This window comes from Scomber scombrus, chromosome 11 (genome assembly GCF_963691925.1).
Source record: "Scomber scombrus chromosome 11, fScoSco1.1, whole genome shotgun sequence".
Taxonomy (NCBI): domain Eukaryota; kingdom Metazoa; phylum Chordata; class Actinopteri; order Scombriformes; family Scombridae; genus Scomber; species Scomber scombrus.
The window spans coordinates 3097903-3124798 of record NC_084980.1 but is presented as its reverse complement, the minus strand read 5'-3'; the positions used below and the strand labels follow the sequence as shown (position 1 = coordinate 3124798).

At 38.2% G+C, this 26896-nt stretch overlaps 2 protein-coding genes across 2 annotated transcripts in view; both read right to left on the bottom strand.

Moving 5' to 3' along the window:
• The window catches only part of LOC133991248 (cadherin-6-like), an 88069-nt gene extending 71746 nt beyond the window's left edge, over nt 1–16323 (bottom strand). Inside the window, exon 1 of the mRNA XM_062429749.1 lies at nt 16271–16323. The gene's annotated coding sequence lies outside the window, so the exon portion shown is untranslated. The remainder of the gene's footprint in view (nt 1–16270) is intronic.
• LOC133991251 (uncharacterized) overlaps nt 1–26896 on the bottom strand; it is a 267931-nt gene that overhangs the window by 179693 nt on the left and 61342 nt on the right. The window lies entirely within an intron of this gene.

Here is a 26896-nt window from a genome sequence, read left to right as displayed (position 1 = left end):
GTGGGCCAGATGAGTAAAACCATTACATAATAACCTTTAAATACCATATTACATATATTATAACTGTACTATCATTAACCATCTATTTACAAAACAGATAAACAGATGTCTGAAGAAAAATTAGGACAGTTTCAACAATGTCTCAGTTTATTTTCCGCTTCTTTTGCACAGAAGCTGCTGATTGATGTTCAATATATAAATGTTTTAGGGCCGGGACTTTAACGCGTTAATTAAGATTCATTAATTACACAATAATTAACGCGTTAAAAAAAATTGACGCGGAACGTTTCTCACTGGATGAGTTTCAGGCGGACCGATTATAAAGGAGCACCAACTAGCGTAGTTCAGACAACAACAAACCACAGTGAACATGAACGAAGTAGCTGATGAGACCGCTTTGGTTGGCCTCGTGGATGGGAAATTGTGTTACAAAAAACGAACGGATGGAAGTGTCGATAAGAGCATGGTTGTGTGCTGGTAATGTTCTGAATGTACCTGAAAGTATTATGTTTTACTTAAAAAAACAAAGTATTATAGTTTACTGAAGGTCTACCTACCTATAGGCTACCTGAATATCTGAAATGTACTATATTTCTAAATATGCTATTGCTACACTTAATGGCAAAAATTGCACTGGTCTGTTGGACTTGAACAAAAATAAACAATATTTTTATTGCTTAAGCTTATGTATTCAGTCATTATTCAATGGTATACTAAAAATACATGTGAAAAAAAATTATTTCTCACTGTTCTCAGGTCAAATATTTATATGCGATTAAAATGCGATTAATTTCGATTAATTAATTACAAAGCCTCTAATTAATTAGATTAATTTTTTTTTTTTTTTTAATCGAGTCCCAGCCCTAAAATGTTTTAAATATGACCACAATATGTATTCATTGTTTTTTTTAGATAACTGTCTTCAGGGTGGTTCAAAATGTCTGAAGCAGCACAGAAATTGGAATTACTTTTCTGCTATTTTTAAACGTTGCAAAATTATCCAGTGGGCCAGATTGGACCCTTGGCTGGCCAATTCTGGCACATGGCCGTATGTTTGACACCCTTGATCTAAGTGCTTTTCTACTTCTAGTGGAGAAATAATAAATCCCTTTATTCTGTTTAAAATGTTTTATTTTTGTGTAAAACGTCTAATTTGATGGTAAGAAATACAAGAATCAAAACATGAGAAAGACACCATGTGTATCATTTCTACTACAGACATACAGAGAAAAGCAACAAACCCTCACATTTTACAAGCTGCAACCTTCAAATGTCTGTTACTTTTGGCTTGATCGGTGGCTTAGTGTTAGATTTCATTCAGTAGTGTTAATAACTTTATTTGTATAGCACCTTTCATATAGGAAATGCAGCTCAAAGTGCTTTACAACAAAAGAAATGACATATGTCCTTCAAAATAAAAGGGCCTAAAGCAATGTTAAAAGATATGATATAAGATGAGAATAAAAATAGCAATAACTTAAAACAGTAAAAAAAATAGTAGCTAAAAAATAAATACAGTATAGAAAATTAGGTAAAGTCCAACATTTTAAAAGAAGTGGGTTAGGGTTAGGGTTGACAGGGTTAGAGTTGACAGGGTTAGAGTTGACAGGGTTAGGGTTAAGACTGATAGAAAGGTTAGTCCTGATTAGGGCTGGGATGACGCGTCGATGTCATCGATTACGTCGACGCAAAAAATACGTCGACGCAAAAACTGTGCGTCGATGCGTCGTTTGAAAAACAATGGCGGCAGCGGGTAGCGTTAGCGGCAGCAGCAACACCAGTGAATCAGTTGATTCTGATCAATGTAAAAAACAAACTCGTAATTCAAAGGTATGGGACTATTTTTCCGTAAAAGGAGGCCATTCTGTCGTTTGTCAGCTGTGTAAAATGGAGATGGCTTATCATAAAAGCACAATGGCGATGCTGTTGTATTTTGGGGAAAACCCTATCCCAAGGGACAGTGACCCCCTTAAATGGTGGAAGGATAATACAAGAAGATTCCCCACACTGTCTGCTTTAGCCAAATCGTATTTGGCTCTACCTGCCACATCAACGCTAACTCAAAGGGTTTTTTTTCAGTTGCTGGAAACATTGTCACCAAAAAAAGGGCAAGCCTGACTGTTAAGCATGTCAAATAATGGGAAAATAATCGATAATCGAATCAAATCGAATTCGAATCGAATTGAAAAAATGAATCATTAGATTAATCGATGCATCGAAAAAATAATCGCTAGATTAATCGATTACAAAAATAATCGTTTTGCCCAGCCCTAGTCCTGATATCTAAAGGCTGTGTGTTTCATAGTTTTGGAGTGTCCCTGATTTTCTTTCTGTTGTGAACATCCAATGAAGCAACTCTTGAAGGCAAATACTTAACAAGGGAGTTAGCCATGTAGCTTGCTCTCTTTGCAGGCTTTGTATAAGGAGTGGGACCTTAAAGCCAATTCTGACCGTTACAGGAAGCCAGTGAAGTGTTGTCACGAGTGGATAAACCAGCTGACTGAAAGCCTCCAGTAGTGATATTAAGTGCATTTTTAAATATAGCTCAATCACACCAGCTGTCTTAATTATACCTTTATTATACACCTTTAATTATGACTATTACATTTATTTAGTTGAAGTGGATTGGTTCATTTCTTACAGAGTTTAACTTTTCCATATATTCTCTACTTCATTCATTCATTCTCCTGCTGTGCTGTTGGTTGTGTTTACATGATGTTTATATAACTTCTATTCTTATTCAGACATTATTCAGTCTCACATTAGCAGTACAGGCTGCTGCAGGGATCATTAGAGAGGTTAGAAAACGTTACTCTGAACTGAGCATGGGGTCAAACATTGTTAAGATTTCAGATTTTTTTAAGAAAGTAAAAGGAGATAAAACATTTACTTGTGTTGTGACAGTGTGTAAAAGCTCTTTGTGTGTGTGTGTGTGTGTGTGTGTGTGTGTGTTTACGGGGGTGTGTAGTGCCGCTCTGTTTGCTCTCCTTTCATTCACGAGGACATTTTATCATGAGAACTCGTGTTTTATGGCCGCCGCAGAGCCGAGAAAACAGCAGGAACACACACACAGACACAGACAATGTTTTTGTCACTTTGCCTTTGGAATGCAAAAGGCCATTACTATGCAAATGAGCAAACATCTAACCTTGTAAACTACTGTGTGTTTACATGAGTTTGTAAAGGTTAAAAGAGTGTTAAAAACACACAGAGAGCACACAGAGCCCAGTTCATAGAAAGCTTCCTGTTGTAATGTGATCCAATCATCTGCTTTCATTTGCTTACTTGCATCGCTTCGTGTCTCATCACACGTTTTTCACACATCCTGCTTCTCAGTGGAGCTTCCTCTCATCTTCATCTCCTCTACAAGGGATCAATCTAATTTGGAAGCAGTTTAGTTTAGTGTTGAGTGAGAAAAATTGACTTTTTTCCAGAAGCAGCAATTAAATATTTATGTTGAGGCAGCTCCAGACTCTATACTACTGCTTCTATGTCAGGTCCACAAGTGACTCAACTGAGAACTCATTGGACTCAAACTCCAAATAGAAGTATAAGATTTAATTCACAAAGTAACCATTAACCACTGTGCACTGTGAGATACAAATACAGCATATATATATATCTATATATATATAGATATATATATACTAGAGCGCCACAGATATTGGTTTTTTGGAGCTGATACTGTGAAGCTGGATAATCCACAGAAATCACTGTAAACTCTTTATAGTGGAAATATTTCTTACCAAAGAAATACATATAATTTTATTACTTTAACTTATGACATTACTATAATTCTATCTATATGTATGTATATGTGTGTATGTAGATAGATGTATATATATATATATTTTGTGTGTGTGTGTGTGTGTGTGTGTGTGTGTGTGTGTGGATTGACTAATGTCTATGAAAAGTGTTATATCAATATATTGTATTACTGTAGCTATGGTAATGTGTGTTTGTAGTTTAGGTGAACAGAGGATGCAAGAAGGTCTAAATATGATGATGTGATAATATTGATAATTGTTTGTAATTAAGGCTGGGCCATATGGACAAAATCAAATATCACAATATTTTAGACCAAATACCTCGATATCGATATTGCATCAATATTGTACAGATGACTCTTGGTGCTTTCACAAAACATTTACACTATGACATTTTTGGTAAATAATCATTGGTAATGTGGTTATAATGACAAAGTGAGTAAAAGGTAAGAAATAAACAGAAAATAACATCATTTTACTGTAAAACCAGGAAAAAACCACTATGATGACATATCACGATATTACGACGCCCAACATCTAAGACGATATCTAGTCTCATATCACGATATCGATATAATAGCGATATATTGCCCAGCCCTATTTGTAATGTATTAATGTGTGTGTGCTCAGTTATGATCTAAACTCAACCTTAAAAGTATCACAATTGAAATGAAAACATAAAGTGAGTGCAGGCTCATTTCACAGGAGGACGTTCAACACTCATTACTCCCACGATCATCAAACACAACACGAGCTCAGTCTCTTTCTGGTCACCTATCAGAGGTGTCCCCATCCTTTACAGCCTCCTGTGACCCTGAACACACCATCAGTGGGTGTAGTGAACGGGTGGATGGATGGACTTTAAGATCAGTGTTAGCAGTTGACCGCCTTCATAGTGGGCGGTGGCTAAAAAGAGGAGCGTACTGTACAGTACATTATCTAACAGAGAGCTATGTATGCTTTAGAAAAAAGCTTCATGTCCTCAGAGACTGAAGCTGTCAGAAACTCACTCATCATTAATAATCTTACATGTCACGACAAGTCTAACCAGTGAATTATTGACTAATCATACACACACACGCACACACACACACACACACACACACACACACACACACACACACACACACACACACACACACACACACACACACACACACACACACACACACACACACAGGCCAAATACGAATGCATTTAATAAATAAAACTGCATCAAACTACTTTTACTCTTCCTTTTCTCCTTTCATTTGTGATTAAATCAGACAGAGACTGATGAGAACCTCTCCACACCAAACTAATCACTCAGTCACAAGTGGAAAGAAAGATAGCTGCTTTTTTTTTTTTTCTTTCTACAGCTTGTGAAACAAGGTGGAGGTAAATAAGTCTGCACCGCCACAGGGGTGTGTGGAGGGGAGGTGTGAGAGGGGTGTGTGTGTGTGTGTGTGTGTGTGTGTGTGTGTGTGTGTGTGTGTGTGTGTGTGTGTGTGTGTGTGTGTGTGTGTGTGTGTGTGTGTGGGCCTGGGCTCTAGAAACACAAAATAACATTATATTGATCTGATCTGAGCAGGCTCCCTCTTCTTCATTCACTCTCTAGCTCGCTCCACCACTCTCTCTCTCTCTCTCTTTCTCTCTCCTCTTTATCTCTTGTTTCTTTTTGCCGACAGCAAAGTCTAACTTTCCTTTTGGTGTTATCAAATGAGGAGAGATGTCTTCCCCTCCTCCACCTTAAAGTAAAATCCTTGTTCCCCCTCATGGCTCATGAGTTTTACAGCTCTGATGGGCTGCTGTGATTGGCCTCCGCTGCGTGACGTCGAGTTACGCTTCTAAAAAAGTTGATTCTGGATCAATTTTCTCTCCCCAGGCTGCTGCCACCAAACCCCCCCCAAAATACACTACCAACATTCATTTTCACCACAGCAGCTGAATACAGTCTGAATCATCTTCACTCATCTGCTATATGGAAGAAATCACAGGTTCTCCAGCTTTACTAATTGTTCATTTAACAGATGATAAATCTCTGTATGCACTTTCAATCTTCAATCTTCTATTTTGGTGATTTCCTTTACTGTTGATGCAGAGCTGATGCACAGGCGGGGCCGTGATGCTTGTTACATTCCTCCTGCAGCTGTTGTGTGAATTTAAAATGTGAGGGTGGCTGCTGACAGATACCTATCACATAAACACTACAAAAACAAAAAGAGGAACACAGCGGAGAAGTCGTCCTCGCTCTAGGTGCTTTTTTTTTTTTTTTTTTTTTTTTTTTTTTTAAGTGTAAAGCTTGTGTGAATGTGAAGGACGGCAGCTGTGGTTGGCTTTACTGTGGCGGTGGATACAATAGATCCCAATGAAGAAGTGTCACAATGAAAACACACCTTTTAAAAAAAAATAAAAAAAAGCTCTACAATGTAGATACAAATCCATACAATCACATTTCCTCCACAGAGAAGATAAAGATAAAGAAGCCCATACACACATTCAGTATATTCTCGCTGAGAATATACAGAGCAACTAATGATTATTATCATTATTGATTCATGTGATTATATTCCTACATTAACTGATTAGCTGTTTGGCCTGTAAAATGTCCCGAAACAAAAGCCCACTACCCAAATATAGTCACTTTACTGTCATAGAAGAGAGAAACTAAAAAATATTCACATTTGTCAAACTGGAATCAGAGAATTTAGACATTTTCTTCTTTTTTCTTTCTAATAATCTAATTTGAATAATGTTAGTTTTCTCTTAATCTTTGATTAATGTAACTCTTCCACTGTAAGGTTCCTAGATGAAGCCCATCTGAGGGTTTTTTGCACTTCTCCATCAAATCTTACGCTGCTTATATGTATATAATATGTATTGTTTGAATATTTGTAAACTAATAAAAATCTAAAATCTAAAAAATAATAGATTATTTAAAAAGGTTTTGTTTAGTGATTAATTTGATAGGTGGCAACGAATCAATGAATGAGACTAGATTGCAGATGCAGATTTATCTCTATGGATGAGCTGATGATGGGTTTTTAATGAAGCTCAGTGAAAGCAGGAAGACTCTCTTTTCATATCAGGCATAGTTGGTTCTAACTCCTCCCTGTATCTCTCTCTCTCTCTCTCTCTCTCTCTCTCTCTCTCTCTTTGCTCTGGTCTGACATTCAGTATCTGCGCCCCACCGACTCCCCATCTCCACCCAGTCTCCACAGGGTCAACAGTCCCATCTTTTCATTGGCCGTCATTTCATCCGACTTCATCAGCATCACCACCACCAGTGTCTGGCCTCCACTAAGTAGCCGTCCTTTCAATTCTGCACTCACACAACAGAGCTCCATATGAAGTATTGAAGGCAGTTGGGAGACTTTTTCCTCTTATTTTCAGTCTATTTGAGGTTTGGTGGTGGCGTGTTGTGAAGCCTGCTGCCCTCATAAAGCTTCCAACGTCTCCACTTCAGTGGTGTCGGTGTGTGGAAACAGACTTTGAATCAGGAAGCAGCTCTGAGAAAAACTGAGTGAGATGATATGATGTGTCCTCATCATTTTCCACTATCTCCTCCTTTCACAGCTAATATTTTTTATCCTGTTTGTTACCTCAGGTTAACGTTAATTAGATAGCTCGCGAGTCTCTGCGGGACCGAAAAAAAGAAAAAAAAAAAGCATCTCATGTGATTTGAATGGAAATACTACACACTGCTATGTCTTCTCATTGTTTCTGACCCGGCCTTTGATGAACAGCAATCTTAGTGTATTTGCAAACACGACGGCGCCCGGGCCCAGCGAGGCTGTAATTGGAGGAGCTGTCAAGCCCGGGCCGAGAGAGGAGAAGGCTGAAGTTGTCTTCAAACAACAATTTAGCCGCTCTCCTCCAAGACAGACGCAGCTGAACACCTGTCAGAGAGAAAACTGTTCATTTGATGTCAATGCTTTCTGCACTGTGTTAAAAAAAGCTGATGCTGTATTCACATGCTGCTGCTGCTGCTCCCTGGAGTTATGGGCAGATTCTTTTCCATGCCATTATACACACACACACACGCACACACACACACACACACACAAACACACAGTGATGCTGATGCAGGTTTAACAGGTTAGAAAAACAGAGCTGCTCCGTATGTGAATGTTTGAATCAGCACTAACATACACAGGAAATGTGCTTCCTGTTGAGGAATCATGATCAAAAGCACACACACACACACACACACACACACACACATACACACACACACACACACACACACAGACACACACAAAAACAGCCACGCTCCTGCTGCTTAATCCACTTAATGTACCTGACCATGCACCTGGACTGAATCACTGTTATCACCTTCTACTCACACACACTCACACACACACACACACACACACACACACACACACACACACACACACACACACACACACACACACACACACACACACACACACACACACACACACACACCTACCTCACACCTCACACGCATGCATACAGAGCACAAAGACTATTGTCGGGGCAGTTGTCGGACGTCAACGTAAATTAGCACAAAGAGCAGTTTCGGGGCTTCATTAGCATCCAGAGCCGCTATTATTAAATGTGTGTGTGTGTGTGTGTGTGAATGTGTGTGTGAGTGGCTGGCCTGTCACATGACATCATGTACTGACTGTTTTTTTTAATAGTCATCGCTTTAATAAGACTATCCACTACAATTAATACATGATCACAGTACAGCATCTGTACTGAAAATCATCATCAACTTACTCTTCAAACAGTGTGGAGAAGTTGTCATATTAGAGAGTTTAAAGGTATAACAATAAAAAAAACTGGTTAAGAGGTGTCATAAATACTTACTGACTGACTCACTGAATACAAGGACTGTATGCTAAACCCCTCAACCCCCCCCCCCCCCCCCCCCCCCCAACTCCCCCTCATCCCTCTACCTGCTGCACTCTGTGTCATCTGTACATTGTTTATGAGACCAAGAAAACACTTATTTCAACGCCACCTATGTGTCACTTTACCGTAATGTAATTAAACACAATGTTATTCAGGAATACACACAATGACAAAGAACAGTTAATATGCAGAGGAGGTAGAAGCAGAATGGGCTTATTTAAACCTCTACCTAAGAAATGTTCAAATATCACGATGTTAAAGTTGTGTAGAAGTGTGTATATATATTATTTATTTATAATATTTGTCTACTTTTTCAAAAAAGAGATTTTGTCTATTTTTGTCTATCACATGTTTCTTTATAGTACTACTATTATGGTCTATTATGGTTTGTATTATCTTCATATATATATATACACACCTGTAAATATTGAGTGGCATTGACAGATTTTTTTTTTTTCATGCCTAAAGAGAAATAAAAAAAAATCGGGAGAAAAATCCTGACTGAGGTTATCATAATTCATGCATGAAGAGCAGAAACCGCAATTAAATGATATCTGCATTGGGAGAAAATAATAACCTAATGATCGAAAACAACTGACACACACTCAACATGGGACTATTATTTCCAACAGCAGTGAGCAGCTCTCTCTCTGGTTGATAATCCAGCTGTGATGCTAAACTGTTAGCATGAGTTGAGCTAATCATTATTAGCTGTTTGGCCCCCCAGTAGCATGACAGTGCTTGTAAAATCAACAATAATACTAATACTAATACACTTGTTTTCACATTAAAAACTGTCACATTTAGTGTTGCATGTCCTCTGTGTTAGATAACAAGCAGGCATCACTTCCTCTTCTTTAAGGATGAAAGCAAACAGTTTAAGTTCAGTGTGTGTGATAATCAGCAGCTAATGAAAAGACATCTGATCTCATATTTAACAGATTGAAGATGTAAGTCTCTAAATATATCTCCCGACTCCTCGGAGCTGCTTCGTTGTAATCCTACATTTTTATTTAGTGCTCGTCAGCCGCAGTGGGAAAATGTCTGTTTCCTGTAAAAACTCACTGCTGATTAAATTAAGGTCATCACATCCCCGCAACTCTGCTTCTGTCCTCGTATTGATCGTTTGAGGCTTTTTAGGTTGATTCTTACACAGTGTTCCACTCCTTTAACATCATACTCACAGCCTGATGTAACACTGTACATTATACGCCTCATTTCATTTTCAAGAGGCTGTAAAGGCAAATATTATAATTATCATTCCACCCCCATTTCTTAAAATTCAAGTCAAGTCCATTTTGATTTATATAACCTAATATCACAAAGCACAAATTAGCCTCGAGTATTTGTAAAATCCTCTAAAAATAAGCCCTGTTTTGAACAGAAGAGACCAACATATGAAATATAGAGTATGAATAAGACACAGATAGATAACTTATATGAAGAATAGGATCTGTGTATTGACATTTAAGTTCAGAAATCATGTGATTGTACAGAGAGCAGGTTGCATAAGAGGCATCTTCATTTAGTTTGATAAGCTAAGTGGAATGCAAGGCTGGGGGCCCTGGGCACTGAAGCCCCCCCCCCCCCCCCCCCCCCTCCTCCCCTCCTCCTCACCCCATAATTAATCATTTATGTTACAACATCCTCTTCTTCATTTTTAGCCTTTTTTGAAAACAGCTACTTACTTGTGGGACATTTTTACTTCCTTCTATTTTTATTTTTTTTGGTTACCGCCGGCGCTCTTTATTTTTTCCCTCCATACACACTCATTGTTACAACCTACCCACAGTGCATTGTAACCCATTAACCAATCATCACTTGCTGTCAAATTGACAAAAAAAAAAACTGTGTAATTGTGACACCTCATTTTCTTGGAAACAACTTGTTTGATTCTGATTGGATGATGCTGCTGTCAGTTGGAAAAGGTATAACTCCATATTTGGACATACTATCATAGCATAGCATAGCAGCTTTCATACAGGTGAATGTAGTTCAAAGTGCTTCACAGAACAAATTATGAAGAAAAAACATCAAATGGAAAGCAATGCACACAAGATAAAGTAAGACACTAGCTTCCTAAGAGATTGGGTCAAGTCCAGTTAAATATACTGTAGGTGGATAAAATATGTTATATGTATCATTCTTTTGTGGTTACACCATTTGACATTTTCAGGAGCATTCAGTCTTACTTTTAGTAAAAAATGGTGCAAATTTCATTTCAAATGATATAAAACCAACAAAAATACAAAATGTACATTTTAACAAACCTGATGCTGCTTTTAAAGTTTTTAAGATATTTTTGAATGTCTCATCTTGTTAACCTTTATTTGTTACTAACCCATTTCTGCGGAGCGGACAAAAGAGAAAAAAAAAAGGCCACACATTTTGTGCTATCTGCTCAAAGCCACTTCCCTTTATCGCTCTTATGTTAGATCATATAGGGAGCCATGGTGAAATGTATTAACTGTCTTGAAACTGAATAAAAGCTAAATTTTCATCCGTCTCTCTCAGTTTTATTAACACATTGAGCTTGTGTCCTGGGCCTAATTCACATCCACACAGTAAAATAGGAGTTTATTCAGGCTTTTGTGCTCATCTGGGGAGTATTGCTGCTAAACTTAGATCCATCCAGAGTTTCAGCCATACAGAGGATTACATGCTTTTATCTCTTTTTTCTTTGCCTTCACTGCTGCAGTGTCCCTGTTTGTTTGCCTTTACCAAAAAAAAAAAAAAAAAAGAGAGAGAGAGAGAGAGAGAATGCCTCAAGTGTGGAGGGAGTGCTGAAGTAAGCCTTTTACCTACAACAAACATCTCCCTCTTTTCTCCTCTCCTCTCTGATGGCTTCACTGATTCTTGTAGTGATTATGTGCTAATGTTTTTGTTTTGTTTTCCTGGCTCTGGGTTATCTCTGTGAACTTTTAACTGCTTAACAGACTACATATTGCATGAGTGACCCGACTGTAAAGCTTGATTTATACTTCTGCATCACGCCGTAGCCTGACGTGCACCTCCAAAAAATCCTAACTACGCGTCACGGCCGTAAGGGCTGTGATTGGTCAGCTCAAAACGTCAGTTCCTCCGGCAGTTGCTTTTTCTACAGACCACCTCCGCTAACGTCTTTTCTGTCGCCTGCTCCTCAACATTTGCAATAAAATCATTTGTTCTTCAATATCGATGAGCTCCAACCCAAACACACACACACACACACAGTCACACCCCCTAGCGGCATGGCGGTGAATTGCAGAGCAACGCGTTCCCTCGACGCAGAACTTCCGAAAGGTGCACGACGGCGTCGGGGCACCGGCGTAGCTACGCCATCGTTCCGACGCAGAAGCATAAATCAGGTTTAACTGTGTGTCCAGGATAAAGACTAAATCACAGTGTTCCACTCCTTTAACATCATACTCACAGCCTGATGTAACACTGTACATTATACGCCTCATTTCATTTTCAAGAGGCTGTAAAGGCAAATATTATAATTATCATTTGTGATGGAGCTTTGGCCGTCATGTGCCTTTTGTGGATTTGGCCTTTCCTTTCTCAACAACTTTCTCTATCATCTCTCTATACATCTCTAGCTCATATTTACTTTACCTTTAGAGTTTATCCGGAGAGTTTTCATCGTGTTTTTTTTTTGCTTCTAATGTGATTAGAATGTGAATTTAAGATAAAGATTGTTTTTGTTACTGAATCAGAACCACATTTTTCTGGAGATAACCGACTTTTTGCCAACTGATATGAAAACACATCATTTGGTATCTCTGCATATTACTATGTTAGCTGCTATGACTCACAAATAGTTACATGTGGTTGGATGAACTTTTGATGAACTTTTGAAACTATTTAACTAGGAAGAGAAAAGATGAAATGATGTAAAAAATACTCTGATACTGATTTTATGACATATATTTGGAAGATAGATAGATAGATAGATAGATAGATAGATAGATAGATAGATAGATAGATAGATAGATAGATAGATAGATAGATAGATAGATAGATAGATAGAATATACTCAGTAACAGATGAAAGTACTAATATAACTAACTAACTTTACTTTATTTAAACTATTACAATCATACTTTATAAAAGTAAAATGACTGACTTTGGAAAATATTCCAAACAGTACAAGTAAACAAAATAACTACTCAATCACAGTAACATGAGTACTTGTAATTTGTTCTTCCACCTCTGCTTCTTTTTATTTATTTATTTATTTCTGTGTACATTCTTTATGGAAAATTGTTAATAAGAACCAAAATAAATCACTACTATTACTACTGATGGTAGCCGTAGTCATACAATGCAGTTCAATTCAATTCTGTGCATGTCAACCATCCAAAAGAATTGACCCTGGCCCTTTGCTGGATCTACCATACGGGCAATCTGAGCAAGTGTTCAGGGGCCCTTAAACAGACAGGGGCCCTCAATGGTGGGAGAAAAAAAATGTGTGCCCTTTTTTTTTTTTTTTTTGGGGCTCCACAGAAATACGACCCAACGCTTGACCCATTCTCTTGATGTTGATCATTATGTGCAGAAACCTAGTAGATGAAATGTTCAATGGTGGTTTTGTGGTTGAAAGCTCTGGAAAACATTAATAAGTTTTATTTGAGTGCTGTTCGTTTTATTTACTTTTACTGATGTTTCTATTGTGCTATCACACGATTCTTATCATGTTAAATGTTTAAATCCCAGAACACGCCCAGTCACAGTCCTACACATACAGATGTGCTGCGTTAGATGGAGCTGTTTTTTTTTTTCTTTCTTTCCTCCACATGCAGGGAGCCTGAGGGCATCCGCTGCAGCTCAGTCAGCTGTCAGACTTTACAACAAGCATTTCTGTTCTCCGACAAGCTCCACAGATGACAGGTTATGATTAGCTTTAGACTAAAGGCAGCCGAGGTGAGGGTCAGGACCACCCTGAGAGCTGAGTCCAGCCCCGAGAGGCAAACTCAGGGAAACAGAGCCCCCTATTGTGGTTATGAGAGTTGCCCATTATAGTCAGTAACAATACCTGCTGGTACATGCAGGCACTGTGGGACACACTCTCTGAACCAATACTGTGTCACTGTCAATGTCACCCAATGGCTTTTACTTTTAATGGACTGCTCAAGACCACCATAACTGACTGCAGCTCTATATTATCTAATTAGCAGGAATATCTATTATTCTATTATATCTATCTATTAATAATCCTCCTTTTTTTTTGGGAAGAACATTGAAAAAAAAAAAAACTTTTTACAAATTCTTGGAAGTTTAGCATCCACCAAATAAAACTGTTATTTGGATTTAATTAGAATTTGAATTAGAATGAATATAGGCAGAGTGAGAAACCCTAACCCACACTAACCACAAATCTGTCCTGTGGATTTGAATCTGAACTAGTGCTAGTAGTTAGAATAAATTCAGATTCTTAATAGTGACGAGTTAGCTCTCGACGGGCCGTCTGAGGCTGCATGGAGGTCACATCTGAGTCAGTAGGGAACGTCTAATGTGAGCACTGACTCAGGATATGTAATGAGGCGGGGGTGAGGGTGGGGAGGGGGGGGGGGGGGGGTGATGGACATCAGCGTTAAGTACATTTCTGTGGCACTTCAATGCATGCTGGTGAATCCCAGACCCCTATAAATCAATGGAATCCCAACGAGGGGGTCTGATAAGGAACGGGGCTTTAAATTCCTCTGAGCCATTAAAGGTTTCAACAATTCATCATTATTCTACACAGCAAATAAGAATTGAACAGCTAAAATATTCCCATATTAGAAGTGAGGATATACCAACTCAAGTCAACACACTGAGTATCTTCCTGTTGTTGTGACTGAGCACTTTCAGAGGTGTCAGTCTGTTCAATCAGCTGCCAGACCTGCTTTAACAGGCAGTTGATTTAAGTCATTTCATTAGTAGCCTATTCTTTTAGAGTTTAAATGTGATAAATGCTGTTATTTATACACCAAAAGAAAAAGTAAAATCATAGGCTACATTCAAAATGTTGCTCTGAATCAAATCAAATCAGCTGATGATCATGAACTACATCACACAGCAAACATGTACATTATGTCATTTCATTCGATCCAAAATGTGATTAAAAACATATTAAAAAAATGATGAAACTAGTGAGAAACTCCTTTGTTGCAGCGAGTCCAGAGCAGAGGATTCTGAGCATTCTTCCGTGATTAACATGACAATCAATCCTGTTGCTACACAACTGCCCAGATGTGGAAATCCCCACCCATCTGACTCCTCCGTGCAGGTCAAAACCGAGAACTGAACAGCTCCATTTAACCAGCACAGTTTGACCCAAACCTGCCACCGCCACGACCACACAGAGATAAAAAAAAAAAAAAGACAAAACTCACAACCCCACAATCTGACAGAGGCTCTGGTCTCATTACCGGCCCCTAAATACAGCAGGGCCATCAAAGCCAACACACATGAATGAATCTGAACCCACAGAGGAGACAAAGCAGGGAAGCAAGGGTTGAATCGCTCATGTACAGTGGAAAGTAGGAAAAGTGAGTGAGAGGGAAATGTTCTCTGACTGATGCTACAAGAGATGCAGGGACATGGATGAGAGAGAGAGAGAGAGAGAGAGAGAGAGAGAGAGAGAGAGAGAGAGAGAGAGAGAGAGAGAAAATCGGTCGGAACGGATCACCATCGCTTCATTCTGCTACCATCTCTCTCTGAGTCTCTGCCTCTCCCTCTCCCTCTCTTCCTCTTCCTATCTTTTTCTCGTTAATGAAGAAACCACAGAGACTGAAATAGAAAAACTAACACAGTGTCATACATGTTTCAACTTTTTCCCCCCCCCTCTCTCCAGTAATATCATATTATTATAGGAGCGAAAATAATTATTCCAATCATACAAGTTTACTAGATAACTGCGATATCAGCACACACAAAAACACCAGAGAAGAAGAGAAAAACATCTGCCAATAAAACACAATTGAATTTAAGTCTTATTTTACACTTCTATAATTATCTTATTGACTACACGGTGACTAATTCAACGAGAAGCAGCTCTTTTCTTATTCCTCTGCTTAAGTATGAACTGAATATAGATTAAAAAGCGAGTCAATTCTTTAAAAAAACCACCTGACTCACTTATTTTTTACTAAAAAAACGTCTAATATTTGTACTACTAAGTTTCTGTTTCAGGCGCTCGTGCTGTCAGCGGGAAAATGACAAGATGCTGCAGTCCGCGAGACCCTCCGCGAGACCCTAACCCGTCCACGAGCCAGCCCCGGCGACAATGTAAATATGAATTAAGTCATTATTTTCTGGCTCTAAAACTACACTTTTCAACAATTCTCTGAAAAGCTGCGTAGTGTAAAATAAAGTTGTTGACTTGTACATCTACCTCCAGTGTTGCTTCACTTGGACCGTGTCATAGTCTTAACTCAAAGCCCGGGTGCCCTGTGTCAGAGCCGGGCCACGCTCAGGCTGCTGAGTGGTGACTCTATTCAACTGCGCATCTTCTGTCAGAGCAGCTTCGACATGATGAAGACTTTAACATTTAGAAACACAGAGGCAGATGAAGAAGCCTGTTTGAATAGTTGTTTAATGTGGTGTGGAAACCAGCCGGTAGGAAGAGTAAAAAAAGAAGAAAAAAAAAAAAAAAGCAGCGTAGAGCCACTTACCGCTGTGTGCTGAGGACGGAGCTTCAACAAGAGCAACCAACAGTGAATCCAGCGGAGACGGACTGCTTGCTCTCCCTGCCTGTCCCCTCTCTCCTGTGCGCTCTCTCTCTCTCTCTCTCTCTCTCTCCTGTGCGCTCTCTCTCTCTCTCCTGTGCGCGCTCTCTCTCTCTCCACCAGGCGCGCTCTCTTTCTCCTACAGTCTCTCTCTCTCTCTCTCTCTCTCTCTCTCTCTCTCTCTCTCTCTCTCTCTCTCTCTCTCTCTCTCTCTCTCTCTCTCTCTCCCAATCCCCCGCCCCACAACCGCCCTCCCTTCCCCACCCCTCACCAAATCAACAAATTGAGGAGTTGAAATGGCTGCTGATTGGTCATTACAGTGCCGTCGGCGATTAAAGGGACGCGCCCGCGTCCGTACACGCACGTGCACATACGCACACACCGTTCACTCACTCTTTATCCCAGCTCCACCCAACAGACACATTTCAATCAGCCCTTATTTTCAGAAGCCAATTGGCTGCGTCTTTAAAGGAGGACTCTGGGTTATTTTTAAGGACCTTTCAGCAGTAAGAACACATGAAATACATAGTCTGTTTTTGTTTCTGACTGAACTATCATGATGGAGGCTGGGAAATAAGAGTCAGCAACACACCTACAGCCTGCAGGTGTCACAGCTGAAGGTGGTGTCTCTAGCCTGTAGCCTACAGGATTGACTGTGTCTTGAGGACAGGCACACTTAAAGTGGCACACTTATCTGGCTAGTTAAAGATGGACTACTCCACATGTTCAAATAGGCTCCAAGCTCACAGATGGTTGTTTGAAACATAGTGAACATTTGATATCAGCAATGGATGAAGAAGATCAAAGCTCCAGCAACACTTGTATAGAAGAACTTTATTAACAGACCAACTCGTTTCGGCTTGTGGCCTTCATCATGGTCATAAGCCGAAATGCGTTGTCTGTCTGTTGGTCTAAGACTTCTTTTCCTTCTCCATGCACCTTGGAAGTAGGTGAAGGTGTGCCAGAAACCTCCACCCTGTTTCTACGGCATATCAACAATGGATCAGGTGACTTCTGGATGGGCCCGAGTTATTTAAGCCTAAATATGTATAAAATTGATATTGGGAGTATTGGGATGGATTTTTACCATGCCTTGTAGATACTCATGCCAGAAGACTACAGGCGTGTGAATGAGCCAGTCAATGAATGGCTATCTATACATAAAACCTTTGTTACGAGAGTAGCTACAAATACACATCGAACAACGGGCTACCTTGCCCACACAAGGTGAAGTCTTCTGGGCTTGAGTTTGTCCTTTCTCCCTCCTCTCCTTCTCCCCCCCCTCTCTCCCTCTTAACCCCAACAGGTCAAGGCAGATGACGCCCACCTGAAGCCCAGTTCTGCTTGAGGTTTCTTCCTGTTAAAGGGAGTTTTTTCTTGCCTGTCACCAAGTGCTGCATATGTGAGAATGTTGGGTCTCTTTAAATTAAATTAAAGAGTACGGTCTAGACCTGCTCTATGTGTAAAGTGCTTTGAGATGACTTTTGTTTTGATTTGGCACTAAATAAATAAAGACTGATTGATTGACTGATTGAGTTGGCTGTTTTTAATGGTCCTTAGTCTGTGTTCCACTAGTGAAAATTAGCCTTTTTTATCATCACAGTTAACCATAGACTGTTAGCTAAAAGCTATGGCTATAGGGTTACTCAAACCTTTTGTCCAAATTTGGTCAATTCTGGCTCAAAAAATCAAAGCAATGGTAAAATCCAACATGGCTATGGTCAAATTACCTAACTTGCTTCAAAACAGCATTCCACCAACCAGTGGGTGACATCACGGTGACTGCGTCAAAATGCTTTCACAGTCTATGAATGTTACCAAAATAGCAGCATCAATTCTGGTAAGGAACTTGCCTGAAGGTAAAGCAAGAATGAAGACATGTAATGTCATTACACATTGTTAGACATGAATGCTGGCCCACTTCTTTGTATTTACAGTTGTGTGGATTTAGGACAGACTGGCTACTGTGGGATTACAATAGCTTCATTGTAAATTTGACCAGTTCGTATCAGGTTCATATTGATTTGCTTAAATTAGCATTATCTATTAGCTAAGATAAGGTTGATTATATTTTCTGTGCTACAATTGGTTTGCATTTTAATCTCATTCTGTTTCTTGGCACAGATAGAGCCAACGTCAGGTGAAAGTGTGAGCAGTGGACAGGAGCATAGAGTAAATGGACTGTACTTATATAATGTCTTTCTAGTCTTTTCCGACCACTCAAAGCACTTTTACACTACATGTCACATTCACCCATTCACACACACATTCATATACTGATGGCAGGAGCTACCATGCAGGGTGCCAACCTGCTCAGCAGGGGGGAACTAACTATTCACACACATTCACACACCGCTGGCACAGCCATCGGGAGCAATTTAGGGTTCAGTATCTTGCCCAAGGACACTTAGGCCTGGAGGAGCCAGGAATCAAACTGCTGTTCCTCTGATTAGTGGGCGACCCCCGCTCTACTTCCTTAGCCACAGCTGCCCCAGGGTACTGAGGAAACCAGCACAGTGGGTGTCAGTGATCCTGGTGCTGAGGATCCTGCTCAGTGTGTTGCTGCAGAAATGCAGGGAGATAAAGACAGCTGTGGAGATTGAATGTTAAAACCTATGAGTGGAGACAATTCCAATGCTGCTGCATATGGAGGCACACATATTGCAGGAAGGAGTATTGCACAGAGTATCAGGGATGATACCCAGGTAATAACTGACCTGTCAGACACAGCAGAGGATAACATGCAGTGTTTGTATGGCAGTATGGAACTCTTGGTCCAGGTCACACACTTGTCATCCCAAATTACTTTGATTGTAGCTTCCATTTCCAATGTTCAATTAAAGTGACTACAGTGAATCATTTCTGAACAAATACATATACATCATTGTATTATTACCTATATTTTACTGCACCCTCACCTTCATTTAGAGCAGTGGCATAGAAAAAACAAATAATGACTTTTTGAATATGAACAGCTATAAAAAGGCAGATAGCTTGATGTGGTGGCTGATTGGATACTTCACAGATGGTCTTCATCTAAAGCAGGAGAAAGCCTCTGTCTATGTGACCTCTGGAAAATATACAATTAAAAATCTCAAATAATCCACATGTTGAATAATTACACGCTACAAGCTATTTGGAAACATTAATAATAATAATGTTTTATTGTTACTTTACTTTTCTGTTTCCAGAGGGCGACATTGACAGAACTGACACTCAATGCCACGCCAAATAGATTAACTTGATGAACAATATTCATATTTTGTATGTATGCAGGTCTGAGTACATCTGGTCTGCAAGTCATTGGGTAAGAAAATTATTATTGACATCTGAACTTACATTAGTTGCTACAGATATAGTAATTTTCCAAATTATACAATAAGATATATACTGGTTACATACTAAAACAATCCCCCATGGTGCATCCTTTAAATGAATAAATGCATGAGCATTGAGTGGTAATAATACTGAGGAAACTTAAAAGAAGGAGCATAAAATGTTATGTCAATATGACGTTTTGTCTAAACTGTCAGTTCTTATATAAAAAGACCCACTGTTCTGTTGCTTTAGTGACAAGACAGACTTGTTCATGTCTTTCATTTGACTGATGTGCTTGTTCTGTGAGCATTACCACTCTTTCTTTTCTTCACCGCAAAAAAAAAAAAAAATCTGTCCATCTTGTACTTTACATGTCTTCTTGCTTTCTGATAAGATCTGGCTAACCTGAAATCTGTGATAGCCTTCTAGCTGTTTTGAATCAGATTCATGGGTGTCTTTCACAGCAGACAGGTGGAGCTAATTACACTAACCATGTAGCAATTTTACCTTATAATGTTATTAGTTACACTGTATTATCCACATTATCCTGACTTATTCTCTATTACTTTTTGTGTGTAAAGTCAAAATACATTAACAGACACATATTAGAATATGTACATACTGTATATTTTAAGTACAGATATGCATGAGCCCATTTTTTCAGGAATGACTAGTTGGTGGGTATAACTGATGGCTAACCGAATATTCTCTGCATGCTGACATTGACAAAGGCTAAATACATAATGTGTCAAAAAATAACTTTCAATTTTCATAACAAACAACAAGCTTTAACTGCACAAACTTGTATTAATTTAAATGATAATCAGCATTAATTTCTTTACAGAAACACATTAATTAAAAGAATAAATCTTACAGGCTTATAGACCGCTAAAGATATAACAGCGTGGATTTTTTTTTCTCCCCGTCATTAACAACGCTGAGCATATCCTTTACAATCATGTTAGCAATGATGCACGTAACGTTAGTTTTCTCTCTGAGACTTTTGTCACACTTTCCAGTAGCTGTTCCAAATGTTGACGTACTAGTTTGCTAGCAGGCTAACCTACTACCAAGTCAAAGTAGCCGAGGGCAGGAGTGAAAATTCATTCCGTGTCAGTTTCTACTTCAAAATAATGTGGAAGTGGTTTACAAAAACGTAGACACGCGGCTGCCTTTTGTTTTGAATTTCGATCGCAAGTTCACCCACTCAGGAGCCGCAACATCCCCCTAGTGGCTGAAAATGAAAATTGCTCTGCAGTAGTTGTTAGTGAAGCCTTCATAGTAGACTACACAGCTCAAATCTTCATTCAAGTTTTTCAATGAAAAAAAACCCAACACAGCACAAAGGTCGACTTTAGACCCTGCGAACGACTGTTTGATTATTCGGTTTTAATGACACATCCCTAATTTTAAGGCAGGTGAAAGTGAAAATGTCAATGAAAGTGCTGTTTTTTCAAATGTAAGAGTTGAAAGGGCACTGGAACTTAGTTTGTTCCTCAGCTATAATGAGGATCTATAATGTCTCTCGAGGCTCAGGAGGAGCTTTTTAAGGTCTGACAAAATAACCCCAATGATGTCATAGTGATGTCACCAAGGCTTTTCTTAGCCAGGCCACCGAAACTGATTTTAGCTTTTAACAAAAAGCCAGAATTACAAAACTATTTTAATAAATGAATGAAAAATGTTTCCCCCATTCTGATGCGTGGAACATTAAGTTTATCAAGTGAAACCGTTCAGACATCTTTTATTTAGGCTTCATCAACACTATGGTGCCTACATTGAACGCTTTATTGATCTGAAATCTTTACTTGTGCTAAAGTTTTACAGCCACAGCAACTATTTTTAGCCAGTAAACACCAGCTTTAAACATTCTGCTGCTCCAAGTGTCAAACGTATGTAAATGAGCCCTTTTGTGCTGGAAATAAACATTAAGGTATACTGCCCTCCTACTAGACCTCTGTGCTAGGTAGTTATTCTGAATTACATGGGTGAAAGAGAAAAGGTATAGACAGTTTTCTTACATAACCGGGCCAGGAAATAAATACAATTCTGATAGAAAATCCGACCTACAAGCTGAATGATTTATTTCACAGACAGCTGTATGATGTCTCGTGGTGTAATAGAACCTCACGATAGTCTACTTCACAGGAAATGACAGGAATGATTTTATTTTGATTGCTGCCACAATCCTGACCCTGATCCTTAACGTCTGGAGTCAGAGGCATGATATCCAACTCACTGTGTAGTGCCACTTCAGACTGCACAGCCTCTCCAGTTATGGATCCGATACTCTCTTCCATTTCAGCTCTTTAACAACTGTCAGTGCCCCGCGGCCTGAACACCCTCAGAATCAGTTCTCAGACAGTTCTTGCAATTTGATGTCGATACTGCATAAACTGTACCAGTAAAAGACTTTGTGTTGTTGTTGTTGTTGTTGTGACTATTTTGTCTTGGTTTGCTTGTTTTGGTGTTCATCTTTCTACCAGAACATAGCTGTGAATAAGTGTGCGGCTCTCCTACTGGATGTCCTCGTGTTGTTCCTCCATTGTTTTATAAAAACAATCAATCAGACTTTATTTGTATAGCCCTTTTCATACACAGTAATGTAACACTAAACTGCTTTAAGATTAAGATTAAGTTTCTTGACATTTTCTTGCGTACATGCATACACAAAAAACAGACATACAGTAGACAGAACTTACGAATCCACAAATTCCATATAACTCCATACAATAAAGTGGGTAAAAGCAGATTAGTATTATTATTATTGTTTTTAATTGACTTGCTCCTGTAAAGTGTCTTTGAGTGCTCTATAAATAACATGAATTATTATTATCATTATTATTATTATTATTATTATTTTTAATTGACTTGCTCCTGTAAAGTGTCTTTGAGTGCTCTATAAATAACATGAATTATTATTATCATTATTATTATTATTTTTTTTTTAATTGACTTGCTCCTGTAAAGTGTCTTTGAGTGCTCTATAAATAACGTGAATTATTATTATCATCATCATCATTATTATTATTATTATTTATAAGGGAATGAACAGATTTGTCACATATTGGATTTTTAAAAAAATTCGTAGTATAGGAGAGAAACCATCTCTGATTGAGGATGATGTTCAGTTAAATCTTTATTCAATCCTGAAGGGCCATTATATTGAAAGCCATTGTAGAGAGAAAAAACGTTGGGGAAAAAGATGGACAAGGTCTGAAAATATCACTTTAACGATTTAATATTTGCAGGAAATTATAAAGTTTAGCAGAATGTGAGCATGGGTGTTTCATTCTTGACCTTTCAGAGCAGCACATGTAACACAATCATCTGAGATCAAAGGTCCACTTACTGGCAGCTTTCATCCTCGCTCTTCATCGGCAGGATGAGGAGTGACGCGCTCGAATGCTCTGAAAGTTATTAAGTAGAAGTGTTGAGCTTATGATGATGTTTTTCTTACATATTTAAAGCTGCATTCACATCATTTAAATTGGGTCAAAATTATGAGCCAAGTCAGAAAAATCGTTAAAGTCAGCCTCCTAGTTGTAATTCCAAGTATGAAATATTAAGAAAAGAACAATAGGACTGCTGTTAAAACGGTAAAAAAAAAATCTTGTTTGCTGACAGTTGCATCTAAATCAAATCTAATGCTATAGTAATAATACATTCAGTTGAGCTGATTAAAAAGCAGCTTTACACTGTGTGTTTGTGCTTTCACTGCCACAAATACTTAATGCAAGAAAAAACAGCTCATTCATGTCTCCACTAAGCCACGAACATTTGTATAATCTATTTGTTTCTCTAGATAAAAACTGAGCTTTTCCAAAACAGACTCAATGTTTACTGGGAAAACTGAACTCATGCACGGGGCTGTGTGATGGGTAAAGTTAAGGGGACTTCTTATTGCCTCAAACCTCCTCTGTGAGCGCTCTTAACCCTTACATACTGTTCTGGGTCTAGTCTGACCTATTTTGACATTTGAAAGCAAATTAAAAACAAAATAAACTACATTCTTGAATTCCTGAAATTTGATGACTTTTCCTATAGTGGCTCAGAATGTGCAAAAATGGAAATATTGCATAATAGATTCAAACGTTGCTGGATCATTCACTTCCAGTATATAACATATTAACAACTCATTTTAGATAACATAAGATCGTAATATAGTGTCAATTATCTGTGGTTCAAAATTAGGTATAGACACTAATTATAAATGCATATGAACAATACGTAAGGGTTAAACGTCAATACAGTCAAACACACAGCAGAACTTTTGTTATGAAATCTGGATTTATGCTGATTATAAAATCATGATTAATAAAATCACGATTATAAAATCATTTTTTATCTGTGCAGCAGCTTGGGTATGACTTCTGTTTAACACCATTAATGAGATGCCATTAACCCTTACATACTGTTCATATTTCACAATGTCCCAGCATAATTCATCTCTATACATCATTTCAGAACCTCAAATCATTCATGAACACAACTCATCAGTCATTAATAAACCGGTGTTTAATCTTTAAAGAAACTTTTAAAGAGCAAAGAGAGTTTAATATTTCGTTTTTACAGTTTTTGTTATGGAGAAAAAAATATTTATAATCACACTATATAATGATCCAACGTATAACTCTGGAGAATATAACTCTTTCAATGAATGACATTAAATGTGAATACACAGTGGGGGGGTTTGTAACCCTCACATACTGTTCAGTGTCAAATTTGACCAATATTTTACATTTGAGAGATGTAAAAACACCACATACACATTTCTTTTAGCCAGACACATCCTAATATGACCCACAGTTTACAAAAATGGAGATAAAATGCATTTTTAAAAGTTTTTGTGCAGCTGCTACACATTTTATATATGCAAATGTACACATTTAACCTGTTTATTAAACAAACAAAAAAAATCCAAAATCAGCATTCAAACATATTGTTTTCTTCATATTCTATAAAATGTTCTCCTGGATCATAAAATAGTGATTGTGAATGTCATTTTCAATAAGATTAATCAAACAGAAGGGTTAATCAAATTTATGAGTGGGAATTGGTGTAGAGACTTATTTATGAGTCAGAATATGAACAGCATGTAAGGGTTAATAAATGCGAGTCAAACACTAGACAGAAATGTGTATCAGCTACACAAAAACATTCTTAGAAAGTTGAAATAATTCATTTCTTTTGTATATTCTGGGTCACATGAGGATAAATCATCAAATGTCTGATTAAGAACGTTTTTTTGGTGTTTTTTCTTCTCTCAAATTAGACCCTGAACAGTATGTAAGGGTTAAATAACACAGGCACAGATGGGACTGTATGGCAGCAATGTTCAGAAGACAGCTTTCTGTCATCTCTACTCTTTATGATCTCTAATTTGAAGTGTTGGTGTAGCTGATTATTGTTGTTCAGTTTTAACATGGGCAGAGCTCTCAAGTGAAATGACTTGGAAAAAGCGTGGATGCAACTAAAAAGGCATTTTCAAAGTTAGATATTGTAGAGTAATGCAATCTCCCAAGTCAGAGCAAAATAATGTTTTCCTGTCCTTCATGTTCTGCCAACATTACACAAGGAGTCATACATAAATGCTTCAAGCTTTTATATCCAATAAAATAATACTGTCTTATTCAAGTCAATTTTTGTATTTCTAACTTATAAGTACATTAAACCCCCACACCTGGAGAGCAAAAGCTATCTTTAAACCAAACAACATACAACATTAGAATTCCCTCTGCAGACTCTGTTAATGCCAAGCATCAGCCTGGGGAAGGTGTAGACAGACATCTCTCTAAGACATCATAAACACTATGATTATGTCTGAAATGACTTTGCACCTTTACGGTGGATCAAAAGATACACGTTCGCTCTCATGAGGACCATTATGTGCGTGTACATCTGTGAAAAAATGGACTTTTCAGGACAAAAATGTACATCTGCTGCTCTAGTTTTGAGTCGTCTGTAACGATGGTGAGACTCCTGTAAAACTGTTGTGCGCTTACATTCTTCTAACTCCGGATGATGCAGGCGGCACTAATTAGAAAACTAACAAAATCAGAGAAAAAAACAATACTCTGGCTCACACCATTCATATGTGTTATCTATATTTTGATTAGAGCTCTATTTCTGCCATCCGAGTTTGCCAGTTGGCTCGCTTGCACTTTGAATAATGAAGTGGTTCAGCTCAAGCACTGACATTACTTACTGCCGCATGACAAAGTCTGCCTCAGAGAAATATTCATAACCCTAAAACAACACTGATTCAAAGCAGTGCCTTCAGCATTATTTTTTTTTTGCCAGAATCGCAGCCAAAAAATGCTTCATTTTCCTGGCGGAATTTGTAAAACATTCTCCTTTTCTTTGTATTTTCCTTGTGTGTCTTTTCACATGTTTATTTAAGGGCTTTGTTAACAAAATAAAAAAACAAAAAAAAAAGGAGTCAAGGAAAAAATGGTACCTAAACTGCCCTGAAGTGATACAAATATGTAATTTATTCAATCTCTGTTGCTCGAGAAAGACCCAGTAGTAAATTGTGGAATTACCATCACTTTCATTCAAAGGAAAATCATGTGCACATTATGTTAAAATATGTTCCAACAAACTAGTTTGGAACAACTCGATTAAACATTAAAGCTCTTTTTTTTCCCTTATTGTTTTTTTTCCACCCTCGGCAAATTCTCTTTCACTCGCATCTTTTCTTTGTCTTTGATTTGTGTTGTGCTGAACACACAGTGAGAGGACTGATAACTGACGAGTGTGTGCACATGGCTCTGTACTTACTCACTACACTATCTGTGGTCATGTTTCATACATGTGCACCACAAATCACACTGATGAGTGTCTTTTTTTTCTTCTTGTATTTAGGTGAAGAAGAAGACTGCCTGTCTAAAACACAGCTTCTAATTGGTCACCCGTCTTCTTCGGGGACTTCCTGTCCAGGTAGATGACAGAAGACAGAACACTGGGACGTATGCTGTAAACCCAACATAAAAGAAAATGGGATTTGCTCTTTATTCATATCTGAATGTCTTATCTGGACTTAAATATTATTAATATTAGATATTTCTTCTTTACTCCTTCTGTATAACAAGCTAATGCATATTGCTTTCAGAATTGACGAGCATTTGTTTTGTGTGTAAATAGAGAGAAGAAAAATGGGATATTGCAGAGCACATTTTAACAGTTGTAAATGGGGAGCAATTTAACTTCCTTTAAGCCAAAAGCTTTTCTAGGAATTAATTAAAGGCATAG